Below are 11,151 nucleotides of genomic sequence, written 5' to 3'. Positions count from 1 at the left end.
AGGTTTGGATTTATATAGCGCCTTCCACGGCCACCGGACGACTCAAAGCACTTTAAAGCCAATGAAATACCTTTTTGAAGTGCAGTCGCTGTTGTAATGTGGGAAACGCAGCAGCCAATTTGCGCACAGCAAGCTTCCGCAAACAGCAATGTGATAATGACCAGATCATCTGGGGTTTTTTTGTTATGTTGATGGAGGGATAAATGTTGGCCCAGAACACTGTGGATAACTCCCCTGCTCTTCTTCAAAATAGTGCCATCTGAGAGAGCAGAAGGGGCCTCAGTTTATCGTCTCATCTGAAAGACGGCACCTCCAACAGTGCAGCACTCCCTCAGTACTGCACTGGGAGTGTCAGCCGAGATTTTGTGCTCAAGTCCCTGGAGAGTGAACCCACAACCTTCTGACTCAGAGGCGAGAGTGCTGCCCACTGAGCCACGGCTGACAGAGACCAAAGCCAGCGGCTGTAAATATAAGATAGTCACTAATCAATCCAATAAATAATTGAGGAGGAACATCTTTACCCAGAGAGTGGTGAGAATGTGGAACTCGGTACTGCAGGGAGTGGTTGAGGCGAATAGCAAAGATGTATAGAAACATAGAAATTTACAGCGCAGAAGGAGGCCATTTCGGCCCATCGTGTCCACGCCGGCCGACAAAGAGCCACACGGCTCTCGGTCAACAGCCCCGAAGGTTACATATAAACCTATGAACAATGGCGGAAAGGCAAAGAGCACCCGGCCCAACCAGTCCGCCCCACACAACTGCGACACCCCTTACACCGAAACATTCTACACTCCACCCCAACCAGAGCCATGTGATCTCCTGGGAGAGACAAAAACCAGATAAACACCCAGGACAATTGGGGGATAAAACAAAAATCTGGGAAAATTCCTCTCCGATCCATCCAGGCGATCGAAACTAATCCAGGAGATCACCCTGGCTGTATTCGATTCCCTGCAGTACTTACCATCGTATCTACGCTGGCCAACAAGAGGTTATCCAGTCTAATCCCAATTGTCAGCTCTAGCTCCGTAACTCTGCAGGTTACGGTACTTTAAGTGCCCATCCATACACCTTTTAAACGTGGTGACGGTTTCTGCATCCACCACCCTTCCAGGCAGCGAGTTCCAGACCCCCACAACCCTCTGTGTGACGAAGCGCTCCCCCCCACCCCCCCCAAATCCCCTCTGAACCTTCCACCAACCACATTAAAACTATTCCCCCTCGTAATTGACCCTTCCACCAATGGAAATAGGCCCTTATTATCCACTATATCCAGACCTCTCAAAATTTTGTACACCTCAATGAGGTCTCCTCTCAACCTCCTCTGTTCCAATGAGAACAAACCCAGCCTATCCAATCTTTTCTCATAGCTAAGTTTCTCCATTCCAGGCAGCATTCTAGTAAATCTCCTCTGCACCCTCTGTAGTGCAATCACATCCTTCCTATAATACGGCGACCAGAACTGCATGCAGTACTCCAGCTGTGGCCTAACCAGAGTACTTTACAATTTAAACATAACCTCTCTGCTCTTGTATTCTCCGCCTCGGCCAATAAAGGCAAGATTCCGTATGCCTTCTTAACTACCTTATCCACCTGGCCTGCTACTTTCAGAGATCTGTGGACAAGCACTCCAAGGTCCCTTTGTTCATCGACATTATTAAGTGGCCTACCGCTTAATGTGTATATCCTTTCCTTATTAGCCCTCCCAAAGTGCATTATCTCACACTTCTCCGAATTAAATTCCATTTGCCACTGCTCTGCCCACCTGACCATTTAAGGAGAAGCTGGATCAGTAGCTAGATGAGGGAGCATGGTCTAGAAGGTTATGCTGATGGGGTGAGATGAAGAGGGGTGAGAGGAGGCTCGTGTGGAGCGTAAGCACCAGCACGGACCTGTCGAGCCGAATGGCCTGTTTCTGCGCTGTACATTCAATGTAATTCTGTGTCAGAATTATGATGGAGATCAGCATGAGAATCAGAGCAAGTAACCGACACAGCAAGTACATGCATCTGCAAGACTTTTAACACATTAAATATATACACAGACAGCACAGGAAGGAAATATAACCACCCATGTATATAAATAGGTTTGCAATCAGTCATCCCTTTTTGGATACAATGAAAGCAGAACACTGCGGATGCTGGAAATCTGAAATAGAAACAGAAAATGCCGGACACACTCAAAGAGCTAACGTCAATCATACCTTTCATCAGAACTAGAAGACGTGGGAGATGAACAGCTTTTTTGCAAGTACAGAGCCAGGGGAAAGGGGGTTAACAAAGAAACAAAGGGAGAGGTTTGTGATAGGGTTGAGGGCAGGGGTGATTATAGGACAAAATGGATAATGAGGCAAGGCAAAAGGAGGTGATAACGGGACAAGTAAAGAACCTGAAAGATGGGTCTAGAGTAAGTGTAAATGTTACAGGATGTACGAGAGGGCTGAAGCTGTTAAACTCAATATGGTCAAACAACCACGGTGTCATATTTGACCTTGAAATGAGCTTCCGACCACATATCTGCAGTATAACTAAGGCCGCCTATTTCCACCGCCTGTCTCCGCCCTTGCCTCAGCTCATCCGCTGCTGAAGCCTCATCCATGCCTTTGTTACCTCTAGACTTGACTATTCCCACACACTCCTGACTGGCCTCCCACATTCTACCCTACATAAACTAGGGTTGATCCAAAACTCGGCTGCCCGTGTCCTAACTCGTACCAAGTCCCTTAAAAGGTGCGATGTAAGGTCGTCGACCTGAAACGTTAACTCTGTTTCTCTCTCCACAGATGCTGCCTGACCCGCTGAGTATTTCCAGCATTTTCTGTTTCTTTATTATCTATTGGCCGAGGCATAGGGTACAAGAGCAGTGAGGTTATGCTTGAACTGTGTACAACACCAGTTAGGCCACAGCTGGAGTACTGCGTGCAGTGCTGGTCACCACATTACAGGAAGGATGTGATTGCATTCAGCATCATCATAGGCAGTCCCTCGAAATCAAGGAAGACTTGCTTCCACTCTAAAAGTGAGTTCTCAGGTGATTGTACAATCCAATACGGGAATTACAGTCTCTGTCACAGGTGGGACAGACAGTGGTTGAAGGAAAGGGTGGGTGGGGAGTCTGGTTTACCGCACGCTCCTTCCGCTGCCTGCGCTTGCTTTCTGCATGCTCTCGGCGACAAGACTCAAGGTGCTCAGCGCCATCCCGGATGCACTTCCTCCACTTAGGGCGGTCTTTGGCCAGGAACTCCCAGGTATTGGTGGGGATGTTGCATTTTATCAAGGAGGCTTTGAGGGTGGCCTTGAAACGTTTCTGTAAAGTCCTTACACAATACCACAAATCCACACGAGGCACATTCTATGAACAAGGTCACTCTGTGACCTGCACCTTTATTCACAGTACCAAGAAGTGATGACCCTGCGTGGGACCTCCCTTTATATACCTGGATGACCAGGTGAGGAGTGTCTCCCACAAGTTCACCCCCTGTGGTCAATGTGTGCATTTCTCAAGTATATACAGTATTGCAGTGTTGTTACATGAAGGTTACATACATGACATCACCTCCCCCCAACGTCTTATTGGGATCACAGGTTAAGTCTTTCGGGTGGTCTGCGCTCCCTCGTGGAACGCCGCAGTTGGGGCTCTGGCTGTTGAGCCTTGGTATGCGTCTCTGTCCCCTGTGGTGATTCCGGCCTGTCCGGGCTGACCGCAGGGACTGTGAATGCGGCTGAATTTTCTTGTTGCTCGTTCACTGGCGGTGGTGTGAATACCATCTCATGATCTTCCTCAGGTTCCTCAGTGTCCATGCTGAACCTTTTTTAAAACTTGGTCCAGATGCTTGCGGCATATCTGTCCATTGTTAAGTTTAACCACGATGACCCTATTCCCCTCTTTGTCTATTACAGTACCTTCAAGCCATTTGGGCCCCAAAGCGTGATTGAGAACAATTACGGGTTCACCAAATTCTATACATCTCCCCCTTGAATTACGGTCATGGTACTCATTTTGGGACTGGCGCTTGCCTTCAACAATGTCGGACAAGACAGGATGAATGAGGGAAGCCGTTTCATAAGGAGCTCCGCAGGCGGGACCTCCGTGAGCGAGTGCGGTCGGAAGCTATAGGCCAGCAGGAGGTGTGATAGGCGGCATTGAAGGGAGGGACCTTGAATCCTGAGCATGCCTTGTTTTATGATTTGGACCGCACGTTCCGCCTGGCCATTGGAGGCCGGCTTGAACGGTGCTGTCCTGACATGGTTGAATCCATTACCCGACATGAACTCCCGGAACTCGTAGCTAGTGAAACATGGGCCATTATCGCTAACTAGGATGTCCGGCAAACCGTGGGTCGCAAAGGGCGCACGTAGACTCTCCACAGTGGTGGATGTCGTGCACGAATTCAAAATGATGCACTCAATCCATTTCGAGTACACATCAACCATGATGAGAAACATGGGCCCGCATAGTCTTTGTGAATGCGTGACCATGGCCTGGTGGGCCAGGGCCACGGGCTGAGCGGAGCCTCCCTGGGGGCATTTCCCAGCTGAGCACACGTCGTGCACCTGCGAACACAGTGTTCCAGGTCTGAATCAATTCCCGGCCTGGGCACTCGTCGAATTGCCTCCGGTTTGGATTCGGTAGGCCGAATCCCGTCTGCAGCAACCCTCCTGCCCAGAAACTCGACTTCGGGAGCCAAAAACACACACTTAGGTATCTTGAGTCGCAGGCCTACCCGGTCCAGTCGGCGCAGCACCTCTTCCAGGTTGTGGAGGTGTTCCTCGGTGTCCCGACCCATGATGAGGATATCGTCCTGGAATACGATCGTTCCAGGAATGGATTTGTGCAGGCTTTCCATGTTTCTTTGAAAGATCGCAGCTGCTGATCGAATGCCAAACGGGCACCTGTTGTAAACAAACAGTCCCTTGTGCGTGGTGATTGTGGTCAGTAGTTTGGATTCGTCGGCCAGTTCCTGGGTCATGTAGGCTGAAGTGAGGTCCAACTTGGTGAACAGCTTGCCGCCTGCCAGCGTAGCAAAAAGATCCTCCGCTCTCGGAAGCGGGTATTGGTCTTGTAGGGACACCCGGTTGATAGTGGCCTTGTAGTCGCCACAGATCCTGACCGAGCCATCCGCTTTTAGGATGGGAACAATGGGGCTCGCCCAGTCGCTGAATTCAACGGGCGAGATGATGCCCTCTCTCAGCAACCGGTCCAACTTGCTCTCAATTTTCTCCCGCATCACATACAGCACAGCTCTGGCTTTGTGGTGCACTGGTCTGGCGTCCGGGGTGATGCGTATCACTACTTTGGTACCTTTGAACATCCTGACGCCAGGTTGGAATAGTGATTCAAATTGCTGTAGGACCTGTGCGCATGAACTTCGCTCCACAGATGACACTGCGTGCACATCCCCCCATTTCCAGTTCATCTCAGCTAACCAGCTCCTCCCCAACAGTGCGGGTCCATTGCCCGGGACAATCCAGAGAGGCAGCCGGTTCACTGATCCATTGTGTGTGACAGCCAACATTGCACTGCCTAGCACTGGAATGATTTCTTTGGTGTACGTCTGTAGTTGAGTCTCAATGCGTTCTAGTTTGGGTCTGCTGGCTTTGAGTGGCCATAGCTTTTCGAATTGTTGAACACTCATGAGTGACTGGCTGGCCCCCGTGTCCACCTCCATGCATACCGGGATGCCGTTTAATAGGACTTTCATCATCATAGGTGGCGTTTTGGTATATGAGCTGTGAATGTTTGCTACGTGAACCCGCTGAACTTTAGCATCCATTGATTTGCCCCACACGTCATCCTGCCTCACAGACCCCTCTTCTGGTCCATCCACCTCATAAATTAGCCTGGTCACAGGCTTCCTGCACATTCTAGCTAAATGGGCCAGTGAGGTTACAATTTCTGCAGGCGAACTGTTGAACCCTGCAAGTCCTGGCAGCATGTCTGCCCCCACACCTCCAGCATGAACTGAGATTCCCATTGTTGTGAACAAAAGAGCTGTTACCAGGCATTCCCCGCTGATTGTCCCTTTGACTGCTCTTGAGCACCCTGTTAGTGGGTGTCAATGGCCCCATCCCAGAACACATTGTCCACTGGGATGACATAAATGTCCGTTCAGCCTGCCATTGTCTGTGTTGAAAACCTGTTCTGGGGTCTATTGCTGCCTGGGGTGTGTCAAACTGCACTTGCCTGCCTGCTGGGCTCTGAGTCGTGTTTATGATATTGACCCCCGCCACATTGGAGTCAGAGTTGCGCACGTATATTATCTTGGTTTCCTCCTCCCCCGCCATAAAAGTCTGAGCCAGCAACACCGCCACTTCCAAGGTCAAGTCCTTGGTCTCAACTAACTTTCTGAAAATCCCGGCATGACCGATGCCCTCAAAAAAGAAATCCCTTTGCATCTCCCCCTGCAGGTGTCTGTGAACTTACAGAGGCTGGCCAAGTGCCGGAGGTCCGCAACGAAGTCCGGTATGCTCTGTCCTTCCCAACGTCGGTGGGTATAAAATCTGTGTCGGGCCATGTGTATGCTGCTCACCGGTTTGAGGTGCTCACTGATTAGCTTGCTGAACTCATCAAAGGTTTTGTCTGCTAGCTTCTCGGGTGCTAGCAGGTCTTTCATGAGCGCGTAAGTCTTAGATCGACAGCTGGTCAGTAGATGAGCCCTTCGCTTGTCGGCCGCTGCATCTCCCAGCCAGTCCTTCATGACAAAGCTCTGCTGAAGCCTCTCAATGAAATCGTCCCAGTCCTCACCAACACAGTACCGTTCCTCTGTGCTACCGGTGGCCATTCTCGTGGGTCGTTGATTCCTGTTTCTCGTCGCCACTGTAAAGTCCTTACACAATACCACAAATCCACATGAGGCACATTCTATGAACAAGGTCACTCTGTGACCTGAACCTTTATTCACAGGTCCAAGAAGTGATGATCCTGCGTGGGACCACCTTTTATATGCCTGGATGACCAGGTGAGGAATGTCTCCCACAAGTTCACCCCCTGTGGTCAATGTGTGCATTTCTCAAGTATATACAGTATTGCAGTGTTGTTACATGAAGGTTACATACATGACAGTTTCCTCTGCCCACTGGAGAGGCACAGAGGAGATTTACGAGGGTGTTGCTAGGACTGGAGAGTTTTAGCTATGAGGAAAGATTGGATAGGTTGCGTTTGTTTTCTTTGGAACTGTGGAGGCTGAGGGGAGACCTTATTGAGGTGTACAACATTATGAGGAGCCTGGATAGAGTGGATAGAAAGGACCTATTTCCCTTGGCAGAGGGGTCAACAACCAGGGGGCATAGATTGAAAGTAATTGGTAGGAGATTTAGAGGGGCGTTGAGGGGACATTTATTCACCCAGAGGGTGGTGGGGGTCTGGAACTCAATTGCTGGAACATAAGAACATGAGAAATAGGAGCAGGATTAGACCATTTGGCCCCTCCGCCATTTAATAAGATCATGGACTCAGCTCCACTTCGCTGCCCGCTCCCCATAACCCCTTATCACTCAAAGATCTGTCTATCTCCGCCTTAAATATATTCAATGTCCCAGCCTCCACAGCTCTCTGGGCAGAGAATTCCACAGATTTACAACCCTCTGAAAGAAGAAATTCTTCATCTCCGTTTTAAATGGGCGGCCCCTTATTCTGAGATTTAGTTTTAGTTTCCTAAACTAGTTTTAGATTCCCCTATGAGTGGAAATATCCTCTCTGCAACCACCTTGTCGAGACCTCTCATTAGCTTACATGTTTCAATAAGATCACCTCTCATTCTAGTGAACTCCAATGAGCATACCTACAGGGCTACGGACCAAGAGCTGGAAAATTGGATTAGGCTGGATAGCTCTTTGTCGGCTGGTGCGGACACGATGGGCTGAATTGGCCTCATTCCGTGCTGTAAATTTCTATGATTCTATATTGGCTATGGACATAAATAATATAAACATTGAGTAGGGTTGGGTATCTTATGTCACCCATCCCATCCAAGGTGCAAAAAAAAATAAATCCATCTCTATAAATAAACGTTTTCATGAAAACTTTCCCCCCCCCTCTCCTCCTCTCTTCCCCCCCTTCCTTCCTCCCCCACCCCCTTCCTTTATTCCCCCCACCTCCTTCCTTCCCTCCCTTCCCCCCCTCTCCCTTCCTTCCCCCCCCCTCTCCCTTCCCTTCCCCCCCCCTCTCCCTTCCCCCCCCTCTCCCTTCCCTTCCCCCCCCCTCTCCCTTCCCTTCCCCCCCCCTCTCCCTTCCCTTCCCTTCCCCCTCCTACACCCCCCCTCTCCCTTCCTCCCCCTCCCCTCCCCCTCCTTCCCACCCCCCCTCTCCCTTCCCTCCTCCCCTCCCCCTCCTCTCCCTTCCCTTCCCACCCCCCCTCTCCCTTCCCTCCTCCTCCTCCTCTCCCTTCCCACCCCCCCTCTCCCTTCCCTCCTCCTTCCCCTCCCCCCCACCCCCCCTCTCTCTCTTCCTTCCCTTCCCCCCTCCCCTCTCACCCCCCCTCTCTCCCTTCCTTTCCTTCCCTTCTCCCCTCCCCTCCCCTCTCCCTTCCTTCCTTCCTTCTTCCCCCTTCCCCCTTCCCCCCTCTCCCTCTCCCTCTCCCCCCCCAAGGTGCAGTGCATGCCTCTGGGACATTGCTCTGGTTAAGGAAGCCTCTCCCTTTACATTCATTGGCAACATTTGCCTTGGGATGAGGTGTCGGGGGGGGGGGGAAGCGAGCTCTTCCGCGTCACGTGACCAAACACGTCGTACGTCGCGGCGGCCCGAGTCCGGGGGACCCGCTGGCCGATGACGCGCGGGGGCGGGGTCAGCAGACGCGGCAGTTTGGCGCGCGCTACTGGCCCGAGGCACGGATTGGCGGAGAGCGGGCGGCGGAGGGAGAGCGCGAGAGCAGCGCGAGCTGGGGCGGAGAGAGAGAGAGAGAGAGACAGGCGGCAGCTGCCCCTCCACCCCGGGCCGGCCGGTGAGTGAGGGACACACACAGCACAACACAACCATCGGCATCCGGTGCTGGGGATCAGCGGCTCAACGCAGGTGGAAGGCTGACCGAGTGAGGGAGTGAGGGGAGTGGTCGCCGAGTGAGTGAGGGAGTGAGGGGAGGGGTCACCGAGTGAGGGGAGGGGTCGCCGAGTGAGGGAGTGAGGGGAGGGGTCGCCGAGTGAGGGAGTGAGGGGAGGGGTCGCCGAGTGAGGGGAGAGGTCGCCGAGTGAGGGGAGGGGTCGCCGAGTGAGGGGAGGGGTCACCGAGTGAGGGAGTGAGGGGAGGGGTCACCGAGTGAGGGAGTGAGGGGAGGGGTCGCCGAGTGAGGGGAGGGGTCACCGAGTGAGGGAGTGAGGGGAGGGGTCGCTGAGTGAGGGAGTGAGGGGAGGGGTCGCTGAGGGAGTGAGGGGAGGGGTCGCCGAGTGAGGGTGTGAGGGGAGGGGTCACGGAGTGAGGTCGCCGGAGCTTCACTTTTAAAGGTCTCTAAGGGCAGGGGTCAGTGAGTAGGGGAGGGGGGTTATATTAATGGGAGACGTCAGCATAAGGGGCATCACTTTAAGGGAGGGTGGTCAGTGAGGGAGGGGTCACTTTAATAACAACTTATTTATATAGCACCTTTAACGTAGTAAATTGTCCCAAGGTGCTTCACAACAGCGTTACAAGGCAAAACAGATACATTTGATACCGAGCCACAAAAGAAGAAATTATGACAGATGACCAAATGCTTGTTTAAAAAGGAAGGTTTTAAGAAGCGTCTTGAAGGAGGAAAAAGAGGTAGAGGCAGAGAAGTTTAGGGTGGGAGTTCCAGAGCTTAGGACCCAGGCAGCTGAAGGCTCATCCACCGATGGTTGAGCAGTTATAATGAGGGATGGTCAAGAGGCCAGCATTCGAGGAGCGCAGAGATCTTGTGGGGTTGGGAGGCTGAAAAAGATTAGAGATAGGGAGGGGGTGAGGCAATGGAGTAATTTGTAAAGAAGGATGAGAATTTTGAAATCGAGGCGTTGTTTAACTGGGAACCAATCAATGTAGGTCGGCAAGCACAGGGGTGATTGATGGGTGATCACTTTAAGGGGAGGGGTCACTTGCACAGAATCGGTGTGGCCTCAACTGGCTGAATGGTCTTCCATGCTGCAACCATTCTATGATTCTATAATCACTTGAAGGGGAGGGATCACTTGAAGGGGGTCACTTTAAGGGGAATCACTATAGGGAACGGTAACGTTAAGGGAGGGTCACTAAGAGGAGGGTGTTACTAAGAAGGATCATGATAACGGAAGGGATTAATTTACCAGGTGTCACTTTAAGGGCGAATCACTTTAAAGGAGGGGTCACTAAGGGGAATCACTTTAAGGGACGAGGTAATTGAAAGGGGAAGGATTCCTCTGGGCAGTGTCTTAAGTCCAATGATCTTCTCATCATCCTAGGCAGTCCCTCGGAATTGAGGAAGACTTGCTTCCACTCCTGAAGTGAGTTCTTTGGTGGCTGAACAGTCTGATTCATCAATGACCTTTCCTCTATTAAAAGGTCAGAAGTAGGGATGTTCACTGATGACTGCACAGTGTTCAGTTCCATTCGCAACTGCTCAGATAATGAAGTAGTCTGTACCAGCATGCTGCAAGACCTGGATGACATTCAGGCTCGGGCTGATAAGTGGCAAGTAACATTCGTGCCACACAAGTGCCAAGCAATGACTATCTCCAACAAGAGAGAGTCTAACTACCTCCCCTTGACATTCAATTACTTTACCATTGTCAAATCACCCACCATCAACATCCTGGGGTCACCAGAAACTTAACTGGAGTAGCCACATAAACACTGTGGTTACAAGAACAGGCCAGAAGTTGGGTATTCTGCAGCGAGTGACTCACCCCCTGATTTACCAAAGCCTTTCCACCATCTACAAGGCACAAGTCAGGGGTGTGATAGAATAACACTCGAGAAGCTCGACATCATCTAGGACAAAGCAGCCTGCTTGATCAGTGCGCCATCCACCACATGGACTGCAGCGGTTCAAGAAGGCTGCTCACCACCACCTTCTCGAGGGCACTTAGGGATGGGCAATAAATACTGGCCTTGCCAGCGACGCCCACATCCCATGAATGAATTTTTAAAAAAAAGGAGAGGTGTCAGGTTGATGGGTCATAAAGTGAGGGGAGGTGTCACAAAGTGATGGACGTGTCACAGATTGAAGGA

The 11,151-nt window shown here is 51.4% G+C and overlaps 1 protein-coding gene across 5 annotated transcripts in view; it reads left to right on the top strand.

The window, feature by feature from the left end:
* The first annotated feature begins 8,806 nt into the window (after positions 1-8,806).
* LOC139230019 (carnitine O-palmitoyltransferase 1, liver isoform-like) overlaps positions 8,807-11,151 on the top strand; it is a 107,482-nt gene continuing 105,137 nt past the window's right edge. For all 5 annotated transcript variants that reach the window (XR_011587879.1, XR_011587878.1, XM_070861745.1 and 2 more), the window contains exon 1: positions 8,807-8,941. The gene's annotated coding sequence lies outside the window, so the exon portion shown is untranslated. The remainder of the gene's footprint in view (positions 8,942-11,151) is intronic.

The sequence above is a fragment of the Pristiophorus japonicus genome, chromosome 19 (genome assembly GCF_044704955.1).
Source record: "Pristiophorus japonicus isolate sPriJap1 chromosome 19, sPriJap1.hap1, whole genome shotgun sequence".
NCBI lineage: Eukaryota > Metazoa > Chordata > Chondrichthyes > Pristiophoridae > Pristiophorus > Pristiophorus japonicus.
Note: the sequence above shows the minus strand (reverse complement) of the source record. Positions and strands in the feature narration are given on the sequence as shown.